Raw genomic sequence first — 21464 nt, forward strand, 5'->3', positions numbered from 1 at the left:
AACTACTTCGCCAGCCATAGAGTTTATCGTGAGAGAATAATTCTGCCAGTTCCTGTTTCAAAAGGGGGGGGGGAGTTCATTCCATTTTTTTTTTTTTGGAATTATCTTTATCTTAAGACACTTTTTATGTGATTAGAAATTATGTAGTATGGGCGGAGGGTAGATAGCATAATGGTTATGCAAAAAGACTCATGCCTGAGGCTCCAAAGTCCCAGGTTCAATCCCCCACACCACCATAAGCCAGAGCTGAACAGTGCTCTGGTGTAAAAAAAAAAAAAAAAAAAAAAAAATTAGGAGGAAAATCATAAAACTGATAGTTCTCTCAATCACATTTCCAACTAAAAAGGCAAGTTCTGGAAATGTTATGCCTTGTTGTTATCTAGTAACTAGCTAAACTAGCCCAATTTACAATTAAAAATATCTAAGGTAACTGGCATTCAATAGGACTGATTCTAACCATGGAAGAGTTCTAAGTATACTGTTCATAACACATGCAGTCATAGGCCAAAATGAAAAAAAAAAAATTTCCATCAATTATTTGAAAGAATTTTAACATGGGTTCCTTTTGATCAACAAAGCCATACTGCCTGCCTTTCAAGGTGTACTATGCATAAAGACAAAACTAAAGACAGACATGTGGGGACCACAAGTTCCCCTCCCCCAAAGCACAGTGACTGAGACACATTCACCCCTCAGAACCAAATCAGCATGTGCTCTTAACCAGACAAGGACCATAATAATGGTGAATTAACTCCACCAATCCTAACAATGGCCAGCTGACTGACTCATAGAGTAAGTCAAAGTCTGACTTAAACAGGATTTGGTAAACAGGTAAACAGGATTTGAATTCTCAAGTGATGAGTTGACACTGGGTAGCATTTTAATGCTTACGGTATCATAATGCTTCAGCTAATCTCAAGAGTGATTTCTAGTGGGTTGTTAGAAAAGTCATGACACTTTTTTTTTGGCATCATAAAACTATATCATGACTTTTACGACAAACCAACAGAAATGAAAGAGTAATGATTGATACTGATATAAGACACTTTTTTCCTAGTCAAAAGTTTAACCGGTGAGATTGTGTGGCAGTACTTCACCAGACTTGCATGCCTAGGGGCCTGGAGATCCCAAATTTATTCCCCGGCACCATCATTACACCACAGGTGAGCAGTGAGCTGGCCTCCTAGTCTCTAAATTTTTTTAAAACAACACAGGTTTCTAAATATGAAGTCACATTTTACTACTATATTTCATATTCAGAAATGAAGCTGTCAGGTTTTCTATTTCATACTTCTAATTCCAAGAAAGTAAAAATGGCAGAACTTATTTTTAGTATGTACAAGGAGTAAGATTCTAAATTTATGATATAAAGCTATTTTTAATTCCTATTCCCTAGAAGGCAGATACACATATGGCTATAAAGGTGGTCTTCTTAAAAATTTATTTATTATGATAGGCAGAAAGAAGTGAGGTGTGAGAGGGGGAGAGGGGGGAAGAGAGAGAGAGAGAAACCCATACACTTGCAGTACTGCTCCACTGCTCACAAATCTTTCTCCCAACAGGAAGGAACCAGGGGGCTTGAACTTGGGTCCTGGCACAATAACTTATGTGCTTTACAAGTTGTGTCACTACCCAACCCTGGTCTTGTATAGAATACTCATCTAAGATGATTCCTTTATCAATAGACAAGGAAACAGACACCCAGGAAGGAAGTGAAAGACACAAGGGCTTGGGACTCTAAGTCAAGGACAAGAGCCTGAGTGTCAGGCCTTACAGGAAGTCTGCATATTAACTAGCTGCCTCTCTACCAGACTTGCAGCAGTGACCCAAATCAGGGATCAGGGTCTCTGAGCCGAAGTTTAACCATATTAACTAAACTAGATGAAAGAAACCAAATCAATGTATTTCTTTCTCTCCTAATGCCTAAGAGAAAATCATTTCATCACAGAGCTCAATCCCTAGCAAAGCAGAACCTAGACATGGAAATGAAGAGATACAGTTTATGAACCAAGATCCAAGGAAGTGGAGTATTTCGTAGGAGGTCAGATCTAAAAATGAAATTTAACACTCACTGTGACAAACACTGCCGGTTACTCAATATCTACTCTATCAGGTTTTCTCATTAGCTGAACTCTTGATTTTATTCAGAGAAGTCAAAGGTTATACTTCCCAGCCTCCCCTACATGTAAGGCTGACCATCTGACAGTTCTTGTCCATGATATAAGTAATTTGTAAAGGACACTCACAAAAAAAACCCTTCAAAATTAGTGGGAGAGGAAGTCTTAACTAGTTCTTATCCTTTTATATTACTCCTCTCTTCCTTCTTCTACACAAAACACTAATGTGACAAGAGGAATAATAGGTATAAAGATGGGTAAAAAAGACAGAAGGTGGGGGTGGGGTGGGCGATAGCAGAGGGTTAAACACACCTGGCGTGAAGCACAAGGATCCAGTTCGAGCCCCCAGCTCCCCACCTGCAAGGGGAGTCCATTCACAGGCGATGAAGCAGGTCTGCAGGTGTCTATCTTTCTCTCCCCCTCTGTCTTTCCCTTCTTTCTCCACTGCTCTCTGTCTTATCTAATAATAACAACCACAACATTAACAACAAGTGCAACAAAATGGGAAAAACTGCCTCCAGGAGCAGTGGATTTGTCTGAGCCCCAGTGATAACTCTGGAGGTAAAAAAAAAAAAAAAAAAAGACAGAAGAAGGTGGAGAAGATAGCATAATGGCTATGCAAAACAGACTTTCCTGGGGCCCTATTCTGGGAGTCCTGAGATTCCCAAACAGACATGATAGGCCTAGACCTTGAATAAATCCCTCACTCTATTGTTACCAGTTATCTCTATGAGGAACAACAAAATAGACACCCCCTCCCCATTTTGTGGGCCTCCATAAGATCCCTCAACTCGGATCAACAACAGTAGAGAATATTCCATCTTCCGAAAGGAGGCTGGACAACATACTGTATGTTCTACCTGAAGAAGATGGGTCAATATTGGGGCAGCTTGGAATGTTCCTACTCATGACCACAGAATGTGAGCTCATCTACAGGGATGCAGAGGTCACATAGGCTCCTAAGCTGAATATGGGCCCCAGATCACATCAAATCAATGGGGTTTACAGTCAACAATATTTATACCCCTTTCCTATATTAGGGCACTACTCTCTTCCCTGATCCAGTTTTCTGTCCCTTTTCCAACCACGACATCATCTCCCCAGACAATAACTTGGATCCACATGCACATCAGATTTCAGGCTCAGAGGAAAAAAAAAAAGTATATCCACAGGCCCTTTGGAATATAACTAAAATAGGCCTACTAGCTATCTATAAAATAGAGACACCCCCCCCCCCAATTCTTCATCTGCACTATTCCAGCCTTTAGGTTCATGATTGGTCAACAATTTGTTTGGCTTTGTATGTTAACTCTCTTTTCAGCCACCTGGTTCCAGATGCTAGCATGATGCCAACCAAACTTCCCTGGACAGACAACCCCACCAATGTGTCCTGGAGCTCTGATTCCCCAGAACCCCGCCCCACTAGGGAAAGAGAGATAGGCTGGGAGTATGGATCGACCTGTCAACACCCATGTTCAGCGGGGAAGCAATTACAGAAGCCAGACCTTCTCCCACCTCCTGCGTCCCACAATGACCTTGGGTTCATACTCCCAGAGGGTTAAAGAATAGGAAAGCTATCAAGGCAGTGGGTGGGACATGGAGTTCTGGTGGTGGGAACTGTGTGGCGTTGTACCCCTCTTATCCTATGGTTTTGTCAGTGTTTCCTTTTTATAAATAAAAGAAAAAAAAAAAAGACTTTCATGCCTGAGGATCCCAGGTCCCAAATTCAATAAACCCAACACCACCACCACCACCACAAACCAGAGCTGATCAGTGCTCTGGCTAAAAAAAAAAAAAAAAAGACGGAACCAAGGCCCTTCACAAGCAATGTTATAGATGTCTCCCCCTCCCCCCTCCCCCCTCCCCCCTCCCCCTGGGAATAGCAACCTTGTCTGTTATATCCATGTTACAGATGTTACAGCCACACTATTTCAGATCAACTACAACTCCTGAATAATTCACCTAAGCAATTACATATAAATATATTCACAGACATTATTTCAAGAAACCCTCTAGGCAATCCTGTAACATGGCATTTTCTTCATTTTAGGAAGAGGAAAACAAATGCAGATGCACATCCTAATGTGACCAAAGCGAAATTTACTTTTCCAATATAGCACAGGGTGCAGGAGACAGCATAAAGGTTATGTGCAAAGACACTCTCATACCTGAGGCTCCAACGTTTCAGGTTCAGTGCCCCACACCACCATTAGCCAGAGCTGAGCAGTGCTCTGATGAAATAAAATAAATTAAAAAACATTTTAATCAAATATAGGACTTATCTAAAAAGGTACATATATTTGAAAATATTATCACAAGTAATATTTCTCACATAACATGCCGTAAACCCATTCACTCCCTTCTACAAACATTATTAAAACCCTGCTAATCAAGATTAGACTTTAACCTCCACTGTGGATGGGTAGATTCTTTCTCAAAAATCCTTCTTTGGTTGATAGATCAGAGACCCTACCTCCAGCAGAGTACCAGATGTGACCTACTATTTGCTCGAGTGGCCAATTAGATCATAGAAAGTAAAAAAAAAAAAAAAAGTTCATCCAGGGGCTAGGCAGTGGCACACTGAGTTAAGCACACATACTACTAAGTGCAAGTGCAAGGACCTGCACAAGAATTCCGGTTGAGCCCCCAGCTCCCCACCTGCAGCGGGGTGTCACTTCACAAGCAATGAAGCAGGTCTTCAGGTGTCTTTCTCCCTATCCCCCTTCCTCTCTCAATTTCTTTCTGTCCTACCCCCCCAAAAAAAATTGAAACAGTGGCCACAGGAGCAGTGGATTCATAGTGCAGGCACCAGCGATAATCCTGGTGGGGGGGACCACCTCATTCTTGTCACCTTATGGCAAGGCAGCCCACATGGTTCCACACACTGCACTTGAGTACATGTGTACTTATGATGACTAATTTACAACCATCTCCTAGTTCCATGGGTGTCCTTTTGTTCACTTATCTCTTGTCTCTCTGATATTCAGCTTCCTCCAGGAAGTCCTTGCTGGTAGACTCAACACCAAACACTTCCCAGGTCCTACCCTCATTTTTAAGTTTAAGGAACCTATGTTGTTTGTATGGTATTTTTATTTATCACTCCAGAATATGATCCAGTTTGTTTTTATACAGAATTAAGAAAGAAACTCCAAAAACTCATTATAAAATAGTCTTATTTGAGAGAACAGAGGGGAAAAAACTCAAAGGATGAAGAAATGAGGGCTAGCAAACAGCTGATTTGGGTGTACTGCATTCCCCTGTGCTGGACTCCAGGTTCAAGGCCAACTCCCACTGCATTAAAGGAAGCTTGAATACTGTGGTATCTTTTCATCAGAGAGAGAGAGGGGAGGAGGACTCCTCAGTACACAGAACATTAACAATGTTTTCATTCACAGTAACAGACAAGATCCGATGCATCTAAGGTGGTATGGCTATAGTAAATCTATGAACTAACTTCTGAAATGCCAGTGAAGTATTAAACTTATTTAAAACCTTTTTTTCCCCAGAGCACTGATCAGCTCTGGCTTATGACGGTGCCGGGATTGAGCCCTGGACCTCAGAGCCTCAAGGACGCAAGTCTTTTACAGAGCCATTATGCTGTCTCCCCAGTCCCTACTTCCTCTGTTTTCCAAGAGGTAGCCAGTAAACTCTGTCAAGGCCTGCTTTACAACAGAAATGGCAGGAACTCAATATTCACTATTATGTTTTTAGCAGCGGTCTGATCAAATAATGAGAATAACTAGACTGTTTGCATATAAAATAAATACAATTTCTTAGTTTTGCATTTTATTTGAAAAGCCTGAATTTGTATGTTAGAGTCGAGTCTTCTAACTTGGGATAAAGACAACTGCTTTGTGAAGGGAGTATGCTACCCATGGGTGCACTGTCAACTGCCCAGTTCGGCATATGCCCTGTGGCCCCAAAACAAAACTGCTTTCCAAAGTTTCCTCATCTCCACACAAAACCAGGCGCTACCTGATTTCATCACATTTATGACATGCCATTATTTTATGACACACCAGAGAAGAAAGAAGCTGCCAATTAAACGATGACTCATCGCCTATTGTAAGACATCTCAATTTCACAGATCTGAGGTACAGGGGGGAGAAAAACGTCTTACAACCTATAAAATATGATACAAATTTGACATTCTTTCCTAGCTATAAAAGCACTTGCCATCTTCACATAATACCAATTTTCCTTCTTAGCTAAATGTATATTTACATGCTTTACTGTATAATTCAATTTGATGGGATTCAAGATCTTACTGAGGAACCTACTATTATGTCAACACTCTGCTAGGTACAAATAAAACATGTCTAACAATGTGACTCTTCTTCCAACATACACTAGTTAAAGCAGTGGATCTCAACACTTTAGCCTCAGGCTCCTTTACACCCAAATACTGGTGACCACCTTCTCCCAAAGGGCTTTTTATAATGTGGCAACATCAAGATTTACCATTGTAGAAATGATAAACAATTTAAAATTTAAAATGCAAATATATCATTTTTATTTAAATATATATATATATCCCCATTTCCAGAGCAAAAGTCAATTGAGTAGAATGACAACTTTCACAATTTTGTGACTCTCTTAAAAGTCTGGCTTAACAGAAACTAAGCTGGATTCTCACGTGTGTCTACTTTCCACCTGATGCAGTATTCTTAGTGCGAAGAGAGTGAGTGGGAGTCTAGTAAGTACATTCTGATAAATCTTGGACATTCTTTATTGACGTTACACCAAAACTTTCCAAGTGGTAGTATCATAAATGCTAAGTGCAGCCAGGAAGATGGCAAAGTGGTTTTTGCAACAGACCTTCTTGCCTGAGGTTTGGGGGTACCACCAGAAGCCAGGGCTGAGCACTGTTCTGGTTAATAAGATAAACACGCTAAGTGCAACATGGATTCTGAAAGAGTACCAGTGAGCTTTTTCAATTTCACATGGTTACATTAAAATCCACTGGTCTGCCTTGCATTTTGAATGTATCCTCTACCCAAACACAAAGACACACACATTTATTTTTTTTAATTGAATTTTTTTCAAAAATCTCTTTTGTTTAAATTTAATGAAGAATGAGGGAATCAGAACATCAATCTAGCGTATGGTGCCTGGACTGAACTCAGGACCTCACACACACAAGTGTCTACCACTCGATTTGCATTCTATCTCTGAGAACTTTCCCCAACCCCTAGTCATGCTTCAAGCATGAATTTTTTTTTTAAATATGGAATGATTCACAAATTTGCATGTCATCTTTCCAGAGGAGTCATCCTGTCTCCCCTGTATTGTTTCAGTTTTAGTGTGTGTGCTGCCAAGACAAGCACAGAGCATATTTAGACTTTTCACTGGTCATTTTGAAAATACTGGCTCAATGACTTACACAGATCTCCCAAATACTGACATGTACATATCACTATCTATCAAGATCCACACCTGTTAACATCACCATTGAGTTCATAAATATCAAAGTATTAGAAAAGCCATCAAAAACATGTGTCAGGAATTTTCCATAATTCTGTTTGCTTAGCGTTCATCTTCTGTCATTTGCCATATATTCCATCAACACCCCTTCAAGTGATGAGCTCACTTTGTTGGCAGAAACTGTCTGCTCATATGTACCAACTACTATATTTTACTGTTGACTGTAAACCATTAATCCCAGCAATAAAGAGAGAAAAGAAAGGAGAGAGGGAGAGAGAGAGAGAAAGCTAGGAAGGAAAGAAAAGAAAGAACTGCCAAAAAGTGAAGGCTTAATAACCACAGTTCTGTAGGCAGTCAGACTCGAGCACAAATGGCCTCTCTTGAAAAAAAACAGCTCAGCTCAACATCAGGTAGGTACTTTTTTTTCTTTAAATGCTGGTTCCTCATTTTTATCTATCTCTTTTGTCCGTTTCTTTTTAAAGTATTTTATTTATAAGAAAGACAGGACGAGGGAGGGAGAGAGAGAATGAGACAATGAGACATCACTCTGGTACATGTGCTGCCAGGGATGGATTTGAGAGAGAGTCCAAGGTTCTAGAAGCAGCCACGATACTTCAGTATGCAGGAAAGGTGCTTCCCATGGCATCAGATGGATTATTAAAGAGACACATAGTCAAGGGTCAAAATGCATTGACTCGGGAGTCCGGCAGTAGTGCAATGGGTTAAGCGCATATGGTGCAAAGCTTAAGGACCAGTGTAAGGATCCCGGTTTGAGCCCCCAGCTCCCCACCTGCAGGGGAGTCGCTTCACAGGTGGTGAAGCAAGTCTGCAGGTGTCTATCTTTCACTCGCCCTCTGTCTTCCCCTCCTCTCTCCATTTCTCTCTGTCATATCTAACAAGGACATCAATAAAAACAATAACTACAACAATAAAAAAAAAGGGCAACAAAAGGGAAAAAAATAAATATAGAAAAAATGCATTGACTCTATGCCACTGATCTAAGGTGGTCTAAGAACCACCTTCTTTAAAACTGCAGGTATGTGGTGGTGCTGTGAACAAAGTTTTGGAAGCTAAAGCTTTATCCACTGTGGTTTTTGAAGTATCAATACTACTAAAATAGACAAGCACATGAGTTAAAATAACTATGAAACAAGCTTTGGCCTCATAGTCTTTGCCAACTCTCTGTTCTGAAGGCTAAAATGGAGAAGTTACTCAGAACCTGATGAGTAAAATCTGTTCTTCCTTAACAGTGCATGTGATCATGAAGGGAAAAAAAAAAAAAGAGAGAGAGAGAGAAAGAAAGAAACAGAAAGAAAGAAAGCTACTTGGTGTGTATATGCAGTTAAAAACATCACTAAATTAACCCATATCCATGACCCTGGGAGAATCATTGCAGTTTCCAACGGAGGGAATGGGGATACAGAACTCTGGGAGTGGGAATGGTGTGGAATTGTACCTGTAATTTTGAAAGGAAAAGAAAAAAAAAAAGACTAAACCTTGAGCTTTGTGTCTCCAAAGTAAAATTAAGTAAATACTTGGCTATTATAAAATATTTTCTCCATGATTCTGAATAACTAGAAGCTGGTCACAATTTTTACAGAAGGCATGAGCTCTTTAAGCATTTCTTAAAATCTCTTTCCTTGGATGAAAGGCAAAAGTAAGTACAAAATAAAGAAAGGTTCCCAAAGAAGTCCTGAGAAGTTCAAAACAATGATAGTATCAAATCTTAATGTGCTACAAGTAACCTTTCAGATGCACTAACTTTGCAAAGAGAGACTTGAGCAACTTTACATATTATGAAACAGAATACTGTTAAGTCATATGATTTCAATGAGTCTAAGGTGTTTGTTACAAGTGAAATTAATAGACATCTGAGTTGTTTCCTTTATCCACAATCTTAACATTTTTCTTTGATCTTAAAAATATTAAAAAGGGGGGGTCGGGCGGTGGCGCAGTGGGTTGAGCGCACGTGGCGCAAAGCGCAGGGACCGGCGTAAGGATCCCAGTTCCAGCCCCCGGCTCCCCACCTGCAGGGGAGTCGCTTCACAGGCGGTGAAGCAGGTCTGCAGGTGTCTATCTTTCTCTCCCCCCTCTGTCTTCCCCTCCTCTCTCCATTTCTCTCTGTTCTATCCAACAACAAAGCAACGTCAACAATGGCAATAATAACCGCAAGGAGACTGCAACAACTAGAGCAACAAAAAGGGGGAAAAAATGGCCTCCAGGAGCGGTGGATTCATGGTGCAGGCACCGAGCCCAGCAATAACCCTGGAGGAGAAAAAAATACATATATATATATATATATATATATATATATATATATATATATATATATATATATATATAAAAAGGGAGTCGGGAAGTAGTGCAGCGGGTTAAGTGCAGGTGGCGCAAAGTGCAAGGACCAGCATAAGGATCCCGTTTCAAGCCCCTGGCTCCCACCTTCAGGGGAGTCACTTCACAAGCAGTGAAGCAGGTCTGCAGGTGTCTATCTTTCTATCCCCGTCTTCCCCTCCTCTCTCCGTTTCTCTCTGTCCTATCCAACAATGACATCAATAACAACAACAATAACCACAACAATAACCACAACAATAAAACAACAAAGACAACAAAAGGGAATAAATAAATATTTAAAAATTATTTTAAAAAAATAGTCTCCAGGAGCAGTGGATTCGTAGTGCAGGCACAGAGCCCCAGCAATAAGCTGGGAGAGGAGACACTCAGGCATGATAGCCTTTTACATATGGTGATGTTGTGTATGATATAGCAAATCCTAACAATGGGATTTGCAAAGTTAACCCAATTGCCAAATAACGATTACAGCAACAACTATCTATTAATAGTTATTGGCTATCTATCAATAGCCTTCTTAATCCCTAAGACAGCAGGAACCTCCCACTTCCTCTACAGAGCCTATATTTCCACCAGTCCTGGAATCTCCAGAGTGGGGCTCACTTTCCTGCATGCTTCTCTCATACCAAATGTTCATACCAAATGATATTACATCTGCTGATACCAACCTAATCAACGCAACGAGTACCACCTCTTCACTTCAGACTGTGTCCAGAGACGTCAGGAATGGAATGTCAACCCTTCAGCTTCATTACTCGGGTGAGACCTTTCCTTTCATAATTCCTTCTCTAATTCCATTTCAGGTGGTTCACTTCCTAACAAAGTCCCAAAACCTAGATATAGACTAGGTCCCGTGAGATAAGGCATATGTTCACGTATCCATAGATTAGGGCAAAATATATATCTGAAAGCAAAAGTGCACAACAGTCTGCAGTGAGTCAGTATATGCAGCAAGTAGAAAGACCCAAAGACACCATAAAGTTCATAATGAATAGTGTCTACTTAAGACTTAGATACCCCCCTCACCTACTTCCTATTATACTTCCCTCACTCACTCCAAAGCTAACCTAAGCAAGGACTGCAAAAGCTGAATAAGGGCAAGAGACTGGCAGACTTTAACGATGACTCTTTAGTCACTATCAGGCCACCCCATCAGACATGGTGGGCTTAAATCTCAAATAAATCCCTCTCTCCATTGTTACCGGTCATCTCTATCAGGAACAACAAAATAGGCCCCTTTGTGGACCCCCATAAGACCTTCTCCTCAACGTGGATCAACATTGGTAGAGAATGCTCCATCCTACAAAGGGAGGCTGGACAACATATTCTATGTTCCACCTGAGGAAGATGGGTCCTGAAATTGGGGCGGCTTGGAACATTCCTACTCTTGACCACAGAATGTGAGCTCAGATCTATAGGGATGCAGAGGTCACATAGGCTCCTAAGCTGAATATGGGCCCTGGATCAGATCAAATCGATGGGGTTTACAGTCAACAATATTTATACCCCTTTCCCATATTAGGGAGCTACTCTCTTCCCTGATCTAGCTTTCTTGTCCTTTTTCCAGTCATGACATCTCCCCCAGACAATAACTTAGATCCACCTGCATATCCAACAATGATAACATCAATAACAACAACAATAATAGCTACAACAATAAAAAAAATAAGGGCAACAAAATGGGAAAAATAAAAAATAAGTAAATAAAATCTTTTTCAAAAAAACATTTTTTTCCTGAGCCTGACATCTGATATGCATACCTGCCCAGACTCTAGTTGGCCAATCCTGTCACAAAATTAGCTCCTGGCACTTGCAGGGTGTGTAGGTGATGGCAATATTTAAGTCAAAGGTCTATAATCACTTCTCCCTCCACCCCAGTCACTAAACCAATGAAGAACTGATGACAAACATTTCTGACTTACATTTAAGAAACTCACGTGGTCCCATGAATTGATACACTGATCCTGAATGGTCTCTGTCAGTCTCAAATTAATAACTTTATTACTGTTGTACTGGTAACCAGCAAGATATTTATCATTAACATTCAATTTCCACCTCATTCTTTAAGGAACCCGCAGGGTCTGGCCAAATTTTAACATCTCACTGTTACTTCTCCAGAAGCTATTTAGCCAACAGCCTCAACTATAAATATACTCTGTTCTAGAAAACAATGTGTAATTGTTAGGACCAGGGAGTTAGGTGTGCCTGTGAGAGCTGACAACTTGCATGCCTAAAGTTACAGGTCATAGGTTCAATCCCCAGCACCACCCTATGCCAGAGCTGAGTAGTGCTCTGCTCTTTCATAATAAGCAAATATTGGTGAAGAATAAACTCCTTTGAGGTTTTTTGTTTTGTTTTGTTTTTTTAGTTTTTGTGGGCCAAAACAGTGCACCTCTGCTAGAATTAGGAGTTAAGAATTTTTCTCTTGGGAGTCAGGCGGTGGGGCAGCGGGTTAAGCGCACGTGACACAAAGCACAAGGACCAGCGTAAGGATCCCGGTTGAGCGCCCCGCTCCCCACCTGCAGGGGAGTCGCTTGACAGGTGGTGAATCAGATCTGCAGGTGTCTGTCTTTCTCTCGCCCTCTGTCTTCCCGTCTTCTATTTCTCTCTGTCCTATCCAACAACATCAATAACCACAACAATGCTAAACAACAAGGGCAACAAAAGGGAAAATGAAATAAAATTTTTAAAGAATTTTTCTGAGTTAATTTATGTAACTAGATACTTATAAGAAAATATACAGTGGGAGTTGGGTGGTAGTGCAGTGGGTTAAGCGCAGGTGGTGCAAAGTGCAAGGACCTGCGCAGGTGGTGCAAAGTGCAAGGACCTGTGTAAGGATCCCAGTTCGAGCCCCGGGCTCCCCACCTGCAGGGAAGTCATTTCACAGGCGGTGAAGCAGGTCTGCAGGTGTCTGTCTTTCTCTTCCCCTCCTCTCTCCATTTCTCTCTGTCCTATCTAACAATGATCACATGAATGACAATAGTAATAATAACTACAATAATAATAATAATAATAATAAACAAGGGCAACAAAAGGGAAAATAAAATAAATGTAAAAAGGAAGGAAGGAAGGAAGGAAGGAAGGAAGGAAGGAAGGAAGGAAGGAAGGAAGGAAGGAAATATACAGAATCATGGTCCAGGAGGTGGCTCAATGAATAAAGCACTGGACTCTCAAGTGTGAGGTCTTGAGTTCGATTCTCCGCAGCACATGTACCAGAGTGATATCTGGTTCTCTCTCTCTCTCCTCCTGTCTTTCCCATAAATAAAATCTTTTAAAAAGGGGGGGGATATATATGGGTAGATAGCATAATGGTTATGCAGAGACACTTGTGCCTGAGGCTCCAAAGTCCCAGGTTCAATCCCCTGCACCACCATAAGCCAGAGTTGAACAGTGCTCTGGTAAAAAAATAATAATAAAATAGGGACTCAAGCAGTAGTGCAGTGGGTTAAGCGCATGTGGCACAAAGCGCAAGGGCCGGCTTAAGGATCAGAGTTCGAACCCCGGCTCCCCACCTGCAGGAAAGTCATTTCACAGGCGGTGAAGCAGGTCTGCAGGTGTCTATCTCTCCCGTCTTCCTCTCCTCTCTCCATTTCTCTCTGTCCTATCTAACAACGATGACATCAATAACAACTACAACAACAATGAAATACAACAAGGGCAACAAAAGGGAAAATAAATATTTTTTAAAAATAAAATAAAATATACAGAATCAAACAGCATTTTATCACTACCCTGTGCCTTTTCCCTCCAAGTTCCCCTTCTGGTCTAAAATTCTTTATAGCACTATTTGAGTCACAATTTTATTAACTAAAACCTCTGCAGCTCATCCTTTCTGTCTTTATTTTCACATTGCTAAGCTACTTAACATTTCCACATTCAATGATACTATAGATCTAAAAAAGTCAAATGTTCATCAGGGAAGCAATTACAGAAGCCAGACCGTCTACCTTCTGCATCCCATAATGATCCTAGGTCCATACTCCCAGAGGGATAAAGAATAGGAAAGCTTTGGGGTGGGGGATAGGAAGTTCTGGTGGTAAGAACTGTGAATTGTACCCCTCTTATCCGATGGTTTTGTCAATATCTCCATTTAATAAATAAAAAAACATCAAATGTACAAAGCTATATTTGCTGTGCAAATTGCTGAATCAATGGCTGGGGAGAGATAAATGGTTATGCAAAGGACTTTCATGCCTGAGGCTCTGAGGTCCCAGATTCAATCCACAGTGCCACCATAAACCAAAGCAGAGCAGTGCTCTGGTATTAAAGAAAATACTGCTAAATAAACAAATGCCATCAAATCTGTGTACTCCAAGACCACCTCCCCATATAGCCCACTCCCTTTTGCTGCCAGGAAGGCAGTACAAATTCATACTTTGTTCAAAATCAAATCTGAAGCTGTACAAGTCATTAGAACTAAAATCAGCAGGGATTAAGCGCAGGTGGCACAAAGCGCAAGGATCCCAGTTCGAGCCCCTGGCTCCCCACCTGCAGGACAGTCACTTTACAAGTGAAGCAGGCCTACAGGTGTCTATCTCTACATTTCTGGCTGTCTACCCAATAAATAAATAAAGATAATAAAAATATTTTTTTAAAAAAACTGACCCATTGGGGCTGGGTGGTAACACATCCAGTAAAGAACACCCGTTACCATGGCCAAGAACCTGGTTTCAAATTCCAGGCCCCCAACTACAGAGGGAAAGCTTCACAAACGGTGGAGCAGTGCTGCAAGTGTCTTTCCTTCTCTCTCTCTCTCTTTCCATTTCTCCCTATTTCTCTCTGACCCTGAAAGACAAAGTAGGGGGTGTGTGTGTGTGTGGGGGGGGGGAACGGCTCACTGGGAGTGATGGAATTGTATAGACCAAACCCCAATAAGAACCACAGTGGGCAAAAAAAAAAAATAGGGGCCAGGTTGTGGCACACCAGCTTAAGTATACATGGTGCCACGCACAGGACCCAAGCTCAAGCCCCTGGTCCCTATCTATAGGGGAAAGCTTCACAAGTGGTAAAGCAGGGCTGCAGGTATCTGTCTCTTTCCCTTTCTAATGCCCCCACCCCTCTCAATTTTTGTCTCTTATCCAGTAATAAAAATAATAATAATAATAATAATTTAGCCATTGTAACATAAGGTAACGGGGTAAAACTATAAATGAGTGAATTTTCTATGACCTTTCTGTAACTTTTCTATAAATCTGAAATTAGAAGTTTATCTAGAAAAGTACTGTGTCAAGTTCTGGGAGGTGGCACACTGGATAAAGCATGAGGTCCTGAGTTCAACACCAGCAGCACACATACCAGAGTGATAAATATCTGGTTGTTTCTCCTCTTACCTTTCTAATAATTTTTTTTTTTTAAATACTGTGGGGTGAGGGGCAGGTGGTGGAGCACACCAAGTTAAACGCACATAGTACGAAGCATAAGGACCTGCTCGAGTATCCCAGTTCAAGTCCCCAGCTCCCCACCTGTAGGAGGGGGTCACAGGTTTGCAAGTGTCTATCTTTCTCACTCCCTCTCTTCCCCTTCCCTCTCAATTTCTGTCCTATCCAAAAAAAAATTAAAATTTAAAAAATGTCCACAGAAGCACTGGATTCGTAGTACAGGCATTGAGCCCCAGAAATAACCTTGGAGGTTAAAAAAAAAAAAAATTTAAGTACTGTTGATCTGGAGAGAAGCATAATGCAAAAAAACCTTTCATACCTGAGGTTCTGAGGTGCCAGGTTCAATCCCCAGCACCACCTTAAGCCAGAGCTAAACAGTTCTGGTAAAATAACTTGTAAGTAATCAAACACTGAGGCAACAATGCACTATAAGAAAGGCTACCGGCATCCCAAGTCTTACCCCAAGTTACAATTTTGGTCTTTCGGTATTTATTTGCGAAGCCCAGGCTTCCCGTCCAGGGCCCATCATTCAGATAAGAGACAGAGACAAAGACACCACAGAACCAGTTCCCCATGTGCCACCGGGGCAGTGCTGTGTGGTGCCTGGACTCAAAGTCGGTCTGAATATATGGAAACTGGGTGTCGTGCCTGGTTTCATCTCTCCAACCCTTTGGTCGTTGGGTTTTTTTTTCTTAATGTAGAAACTTAGCCTTAAATCTTTTTCAACTGCACATGTAGCATCCCGAAACTATCATTTTGAAATGTTTCTTTTTTTTTTAAACTATTTTTTAAAATATTTATTTTATTTATTTATTCCCTTTTGTTGCCCTTGTTGTTTTATTGTTGTAGTCATTGTTGGATAGGACAGAGAGAAATGGAGAGAGGAGGGGAAGACAGAGAGGGGGAGAGAAAGATAGACACCTGCAGACCTGCTTCACCGCCTGTGAAGCGACTCCCCTGCAGGTGGGGAGCCGGGGTTCGAACCGGGATCCTTATGCCGGTCCTTGTGCTTTGCGCCACCTGTGCTTAACCCGCTGCGCTACAGCCCGACTCCCGTAATGTTTCTTAAAATGACTTCTCAAAAAAAAAATAAATAAGCCACCCCATTTAAAAAAGTAGGCCCCTAAACTTCTCATACAAACATAAGTTTGGAGACAAATATTAAAATTACCGAAACACATGAAGCACAACTGATCTAGACAGATTTTTGAAATATCAATTAAAAATGATTGTTTGGGGAGTCGGGCGGTAGCACGGTGGGTAAAGCGCACATGGCGCAAAGCTAAGGATCCCAGTTCAAGCCCCCGGCTCCCCACCTGCAGGGGAGTCACTTCACAAGTGGTGAAGCAGGTCTGCAGGTGTCTGTTTTTCCGTCTTCTTCTCTGTCTTCCCCTCCTCTCTGTCCTATCTAACAACAATCACATCAATAACAACAACAATAAAAAACAAAAGGTCAACAAAAGGGAAAATAAATAAATGATTGTTGGTGGATCAGAAAAGAAATCTTCACCCAGGACACTACATGGGAGTGGGGGAATCTCCAGAGCTGTGATGTCTGTGTCTCACAGTCTGAATGAAAGCAGCCTGGAGGCAGTGAGCTCATAAACCCACCACTGCAATAATAATAACAATAATAGTAATAATAATAATGTTGGCAAGGGGCAGGGACGGTGGCTCAGTGGCAGAATATATGCCTTGTGTGCATGAGACCCCCAGCATCACATAAGAACAAGAAAAAAGAATATTTAAGAAGAAACACACAGCTTGGCCTGTTTTATCTGTCTCACAGTAAAAAAAAAGAGCCAAAATTTTCTCTAATAAAGACAAAGTTTAAATACTGGGGGTTGAATGTTAGCACACTTGGTTGAGTGCAGCACTTTACAATGCACAAGGACCCAGGTCCGAGTCCCTGGTTCCCACCTGCAAGTGGTGAAGCAGTGCTACAAGTGCCTCTCTTTCTCTCTCCCTCCCTCTCTTCCTCCCCCACTCCATTACTGGCTGTCTCTATCCAATAAATACAGGTAATAAAAAATAAATAAAATTAAAAATTAGGTTTAAATAAACACTCACGGGCTAAACTCTGATGAATTATTTCATGGCCCTAAGTATATTCTTTACACTCATATTCCCAATTCTCTAGTCTACCTTTTAAAAAAACAAAATATAATTTACATTATTAAATACATGAAAACTCAGAAGGAATAGTATGCTGCCATTGGACCCTGATAAAAGCTTCCATAAATCAGAAACTCTTACTGGGCATTTTTTTTTTACTTTGCATAATTATAATTCAGACATCTTGAGAATACAAAATGCATGCAGCTGGGGACTTAGTTCAGTGGTAAAGTGCACAATTTAATATATGTTAGGTTCCAGGTTCAATCCCCAACATTGTAATGCTCTGGCTTCTCATGCTCTCATTAATAAATTTTTAAAAGCATGTGCACACACATACTCCCCCTCTCTACAACACCATATCGTCTACTGTGTAAGAGATCTTATCTTAACACATGCACACTAAAACCAACTAAGTTTTTTTTTTTAATTTTTTTCTTTATGACTCTTAAATAGGCTTAACGAAGATTGTTGGAATGGTCTAATCTAATTACCATAAAAATGTGACTATTAAATGTAAGTCACAAGTCAAAAGCAGACTACTCATTTTATACCTAGGATTTTTTTTTCTATCAATAATTTTTTTAAAAAAAAGTTCCCAGAAATTACTTTTCTGACCTGAAGCCGTACAATCAAGTGTATTTTTTTTAATTTCTTTATTGGGGGATTAATGTTTTATATATGACAGTAAAAACAATAGTTTGTACATATATAACATTTCTCAGTTTTCCACATAACAATTCAACCCCTACTAGGTCCTCTGTCAAGTGTATTTTCTAAGCTGTTAAAGTCATGGTGATGCACACTCCTTACTGCTCACAAAGAACACAGTTAATTTTAACTCAGGTTTTGTTTGCTTGTTTGTTTTACACCAGAGCACTACACAGCTCTGTTATTGAATCTGAGATCCCAGAGCCTCACGCATGACATTACACTGTCTCCCTAGCCCAACTCAAACTTTTTATATTCAGAAAGAACCCATTGCTTAGGGGTACTGTTATCTGCATTCTGGGTGTTCTCCAAGTAGAACGATGCACTAAAATCTACACAAGTATCAGATTACTAAAACTTAATTTTAAATAATAAAAATTGTCACCAGGACATCAGAACTGACAAAACACATTAAGAATGACATGTAGGAAATGAAACAACCAGAAGTGACAGGCTAAAATCATTCCATTTTACCTAGCGCGTGAAAGCACAAAAGTCATTCATTAATCTTTTCCTTTATAAAAAGCAGAGTTTCTAGAGGTTGAGAGATAGCTCACCCAGTGGAGTATGTGCCTTTACCACTGTGAGGTCCTGGATGGGAGACTTGGCCCCATTTGGGAGCACTACAGCACCAAAAAAAACTGCATAGAAGATGGAGTGACACTATGGTATCTCCCCCTCTCCCTGCCTGAAATAAAATGAATGAAAAAGTCAGCCCTAGAGTAATAGGCTGAAACTGTGCATGTGACCAAAGAGATCTCTTCTCTTTTTAATACTTATTTATTTTCTCTTTTGTTGCCCTTGCTTTTTATTGTTGTTGTAATTATTATTCTTATTATTGATGTCATTGTTGGATAAAACAGAGAAATGGAGAGAGAAGGGGAAGACAGAGAGGGGGAGAGAAAGACACACCTGCTTCACCACCTGTGAAGCGACTCTCCTGCAGGTGGGGAGCCAGGGGCTCAAACCAGGACCTTCAAGTCAGTCCTTGTGCTTCACGCCACATGTGCTTAACCCGCTGCACTACTGTCCGACCCCCTACTCTTATTTTCCAGAAAGCAATGAGAGATAAGACATGTACCTCTGGTTAATTAAAATACTCTAGTTCAAAGGCTTGAGTATGTTATCAGATCACCACGCACCACCACCACCACCAATGCGAAATAAGCACAAACAGAAAGAGTATTTCACTAGTCACTGCACTGGTTGATGCAAAGATGAGATGGGGCTGAAATTTGACCCTGGGAATAAGCTCCCATGGGACCTGGGAAGAATTCCCATTTACCTTGCCTGAAGAGCACAAGACAGTGGTGGTTATCAGAGACTTCCTACTTGGAGGACTTCAAGAAAATACTGCACAGTGCATCTGCTTTGCTATGTGCACAACCCATGTTCAAACCCAGCCCACACTACAATCGAGGAAGCCTAAGTGCTGTGGTCCCTCTCCCCCCACCCCTAACTGAAAAGCAGTGATGTCCCAGTGATAACAAAAAAAGAAAACAGTCAGGTAGTAGCTCCTGAAGCTCAGAAAGACTAACCAGATTATAAAAATTCTAATTTAGAAAAAATCGAGTTCTTCAGAGGCCAAGAGCGACCAGGAGCTCCAATGTAAACACAAAATACGGGTGTCGCATTCCATCGTGTCAGGCGTTGTTTAAGAGTGAAGACAAGCATAAGGCACAGACTATATTTCTACATTCAGAGGCCACATTTTCAACATGTGTTTGAGTCTGATGAAAACCGACACACTGCACAAAGTGAAATAGGTCAGTAGACTCTGGAGTTTCAACTCCTATGAAGAAGCTGGCTTCACTATTTGTGGTTTTTGCTTTTTGTTCCAGGAGCTGGAGATAGAACCCAGGGCCTCACATATAAACTATATGTAGCTTTACCACTAAGCCCTACCTAGCCTACTACTACTTAACACACTTTTAAAAGATGCATTGTATTAGTAAGGGGGTGAGGGAGAGAAACAGAGCACCACTCTGGCACTTGTGATGCCAGAAAATGAATTCAGGACCTCATCTTGAGACTCCACTGCTTTATCCACTGTGCTACTACCTAGGCCACCCCCTTCTACTCTGCATTACACCTGAATATAAGGTGCTGTAATGGATCTCATAATACTTTCTCACCAAAGATGTTATTTGTGTACTTTCCTGCCAGTGAATTTAACTACCTTGTTCAAGTTCTAGAAATTTAGTCAAAGTATAAACCAGATACAGTAACAGACCATGGAGATTGAAAAGCCTGCAAAAATGAAAAATCACAGTCTTTTATGATCCACCCATAGACTTCTCTGATATATCATGAGAACATTTACACACTGTAAAACTCTTCACTAAATCTCAAAGGAAAAAGTCACCAATTACTCAAAGACAGAATGTGGTACCTAGCAATTCTAAGAACCTGTGGAAATGAAAAAAAATGAAAGTATGTGTTTACAAAAGCTTGAATGAGGCACTACAGGTATATTCAAATATATTTCGCCTGATAATCAAAGACAGCATTTAAGAGCTGTCTTTCTTTACCAGGAAAAGAAATGGGCAGGAATCCAGGTAATTAGGTCGAAGGGCAGATTCAAAGGCCTATTTCCTCTCTCCTGTCATAAAAACAAATGATTTAAAAGCGATTTGCTATTTTTGCCCCCCTTTGGTCTCTGAAGATATGAATGAGTGAGCAAAAACCAGGTTTCTTACTGATCCATTATCAAGACAGTGGCTAGGGGTGAACTGAATGAAGCAGCTGGTAATGATAACAGATGTTAATGTCAAAGTCTGCTGCTACATGTAGCACTTCATTCCTCAATTAACCTAGTGATTGTGTTAACAAAAAAAAGTGTTATGTTTATACTGTTTGGTCTATTTACTGAAATACACTTTAAAGCAAGACTAAGATCAGTCATAAAATTAAAGCAAGCAATCCTCTTGTCAGAAAATACAAAGGTTGCTGATCTCACTCTAAGGCAGAAGTTGAAAAACAAGATCAGAAAAGAAAACACAAGTAGAACCTGAAATGGAATTGGCGTATTGCACCAAAGTAAAAGACTGGGGTGGGTGGGTGGGGAGAATACAGGTCCATGAAGGATGATAAATGACATAGTGGGGGTTGTATTGTTAAATGGGAAACTGGGGAATGTTATGCATGTACAAACTATTGTATTTACTGTTGAATGTAAAGCATTAATTCCCCAATAAAGAAATAAATTATTTTAAAAAAAAACAAACTATTGTATTTACTGTTGAATGTAAAACATTAATTCCCCAATAAAGAAATAAATTTAAAAAAAAGAAAAAGAAAATACAAAGGTTGAAAATGTATTTTTCTCCAGTGTTGTCCAAGTGAATGCAAACATAACTGGAGGCAAAAA

General features: G+C 40.6%; 1 protein-coding gene, 1 long non-coding RNA gene and 1 other non-coding gene across 6 annotated transcripts in view; all 3 read right to left on the reverse strand.

The window, feature by feature from the left end:
• LOC132539929 (uncharacterized) overlaps positions 1 to 12493 on the reverse strand; it is a 37174-nt gene extending 24681 nt beyond the window's left edge. The window contains exons 1-2 of the long non-coding RNA XR_009551220.1: positions 11651 to 12493; positions 4286 to 4348 (exon numbers count right to left, since the gene is read on the reverse strand). This is a non-coding gene — a long non-coding RNA (uncharacterized LOC132539929). The remainder of the gene's footprint in view (positions 1 to 4285; positions 4349 to 11650) is intronic.
• Positions 1 to 21464, reverse strand: part of UBE2H (ubiquitin conjugating enzyme E2 H) — a 132151-nt gene that overhangs the window by 92015 nt on the left and 18672 nt on the right. The window lies entirely within an intron of this gene.
• Positions 7339 to 7444, reverse strand: LOC132540050 (U6 spliceosomal RNA). Its single transcript, XR_009551326.1, has one exon. It is a non-coding gene; the product is annotated as a U6 spliceosomal RNA (small nuclear RNA).

This window comes from Erinaceus europaeus, chromosome 8 (genome assembly GCF_950295315.1).
Source record: "Erinaceus europaeus chromosome 8, mEriEur2.1, whole genome shotgun sequence".
In the NCBI taxonomy this organism is placed as follows: Eukaryota; Metazoa; Chordata; class Mammalia; order Eulipotyphla; family Erinaceidae; genus Erinaceus; species Erinaceus europaeus.